Here is a 2,818-nt window from a genome sequence, read left to right on the forward strand (position 1 = left end):
ATACAAATACCTCAAAGTGAATCACTTTAGCTAGAAGTTCCGAATCACCACTGCGGGCTGGTATGATTAATGTCTCCCTTCATACTTTCTATGAAGGCTATATTAAAGGAGATTAATTTCATATTTATAAGAAAGTAAGGGAGTCTTTAGCAGATTTCAGCCCTGTGTTTTGCCTCTCAGGCTGCAGTTTGCCTTGTCTTTTTGACGGAGCACATGAAGAGAAAGCCTGCAGGTTTAAACTCAGGGTTTAAAGAGCACCATTCTGCCTCTGCATTACTGTGAGGAAGAGCTCAGTTTGTGGTAAAGATGTAAACACGACATTATCATAACGTGCAGCACTAAAGATAAGATAAACCTTATTGTTCTGACACTGCAGATTGTTTTTGTGTTACAGCTGCTCAGAGTCAGAGAGGAGAAAAAGAGAGAAGTGATGAATAGAAATACAAATCTTGCAATGCAACAACAACAACGATATATATTTGGCGAGAATATAATTAATAAATGTGATATTATATTATCTACAGGCTACTGAAGCCTATTGATACAAAGGATGAATGCAGAGTACAGATATCTATGAATATAATGATATGTATAATAACATGTCTTTAGAATCAATGGAACAAATACCCTTAAAAGAACACATTAGTATTTTCACGTATATGTTTTGCACATGTGAAAGAAACGTAGTAATGCTGCAGGGTGAGGTAAACGGAAAGAAATTCGAGAACCAGAAAAAGTGGGAAACAGCGCCAACAAACCAACGTGTGGCCAAAGCTGTGTATCACACCCGGCGTGTAATCCACGGCGTGCAAAGCACCAGCGTAAAATGGTCTGTTACTCCCCGTCGGGGAATCGAACCCCGGTCTTCCGCGTGACAGGCGGAGATACTGTCCACTATACTAACGAGGAGAGGTCCTAGGATAGTTTGTCCTGCCTGGGTCCCCTCCCACCTGTCTGTCTATCTATCTATTTGTCTGTCTATCTATCTATTTATCTATCTATCTATCTATCTATCTATCTGTCTGTCTGTCTGACTGTCTGTCTTTCTGTCTGTCTGTCCTGCCTGCCTGCCTGCCTGCCTATCTATCTATCTGTCTGTCTGTCTGTCTGTCTGTCTGTCTGTCCTGCCTGCCTGCCTGCCTGCCTATCTATCTATCTATCTATCTATCTATCTATCTATCTATCTATCTGTCTGACTGTCTGTCTGTCTGTCTGTCCTGCCGGCCCGCCTATCTATCTATCTATCTATCTATCTATCTATCTATCTATCTGTCTGACTGTCTGTCTGTCTGTCTGTCTGTCTGTCTGTCCTGCCTGCCTGCCTATCTATCTATCTATCTATCTATCTATCTATCTGTCTGACTGTCTGTCTGTCTGTCTGTCTGTCCTGCCGGCCCGCCCAACTATCTGTCTGTCTGAACAAGACCCACCTGATCAGGTGTCATCAGCAGCTGAACACACCTGCATGGGTTTCGCTGTCATTCCCAAAATGCATCAAATTGAATATTTTGATTTCTACATTAAATTAAAGCATCTATATAATGTGGCTGCATAGAATATACAATATTTCCCTTTTAAATGTAGAGGTCAAAAGTATCATCAATTTAATACCTGAGAAAAGTTTAAAGAACCTTTAAATTGTACTTCAGTCCTGAGTAAAGACACCACAACCTGAACTTGTCCGATGGCTGCATGGACTCAGACATGCTCTGATCCTGCATTTTAACTGCAATTATAAAAATGCAGTTACAATTCGGGTTTCAATAACAGAAAAGTTCTAGTATCCCAGCGGTCATTACATTTATATACAACTTATTTCAAGTGTGAGTTAATAAACACTTTGTGGTGCTTCAGTGTTGAGACGAGCCGCTGCAGAGGCTCCATCAGCTCCATCAGCTCCATCAGCTCCATCGGCTCCATCGGCTCCCATGTGAAGAGGACGAGTCTGCAGCAGACAGTCTGCAGGAACACTCAGGCTTCAGGCTGCTGTTTGTCCTCTGTGTGTCAGTGAGAGCTGCAGCAGCAGCAGGCGCTTCACTGCTGCATCCATTCAATTATTCTGCACTGAAGCAGATGGATGACAGGAAAAAAGAACACTGCGCGCTGATAAGAAAAATCACAAACACCTGAGATCTTTTCGGATGTTTGATGAAAGGAGAAAATAAACAGCAGGTCAAGTCCAACTGGAATGTATTGATAAAAACAGCAGAATGTCCTTTACGCTAGCAGCTGTTGCCCTTGGTGTAATGGGATTACTTTCCTTTGTGTTTCTGACAGAGGTGAGAGAAATCATCAGACCCTTTATTAAAGTAAAAGTACCTGTAAAAATACCCTGAAACTAGTACAAGGTGAAACGTATAGGAAAGTAATCAGCATAATGTAATACATGTAACAGCACAAAAGTAAAAGTAGTCATTGTGCAGCAAATTGGCCTCTGTCACTATTTAACCATGAAATAGGATGTTTTTAGGAACATAACGGCTGCATTCATGTCTATGAAGCTTTTGTGGCAGGTGAGTCCAAACCTGTCAAATGCATTTTAGCTGTTTTTAAAGGTTCAAAATAAAAAGAGACTAAATGTGCATCACTGTATTTTTGAGAGCCAAATTAAGCGTGCAGACTTGCTTTTGTTTTTCTTTGTGTTCTTCTGTCCTGCACATCAAACGTGTCGACAGGTCAGTGAAATATGTCGTTATAAATGTTTGATCAAACAACAAATGCTCCATTTTCTTCTGGTGAGAACAATCTGTGTTAGAATATACTGGAAGGAAGTGGCATATTTTTGTCATTGGGTCGTGTAGAAATGTGCTTTCCTTGT

General features: G+C 40.9%; 1 non-coding gene across 1 annotated transcript; it reads right to left on the bottom strand.

Annotated features, from left to right (window-relative positions):
• Window positions 1–837: 837 nt before the first annotated feature.
• trnad-guc (transfer RNA aspartic acid (anticodon GUC)) lies at window positions 838–909 on the bottom strand. The gene has a single exon. It is a non-coding gene; the product is annotated as a tRNA-Asp (tRNA).
• Window positions 910–2,818: the final 1,909 nt, after the last annotated feature.

This window comes from Semicossyphus pulcher, unplaced genomic scaffold, assembly GCF_022749685.1.
Source record: "Semicossyphus pulcher isolate SPU_LCO1_2020_fin unplaced genomic scaffold, fSemPul1.0.p SCAF_10, whole genome shotgun sequence".
Taxonomy (NCBI): Eukaryota; Metazoa; Chordata; class Actinopteri; order Labriformes; family Labridae; genus Semicossyphus; species Semicossyphus pulcher.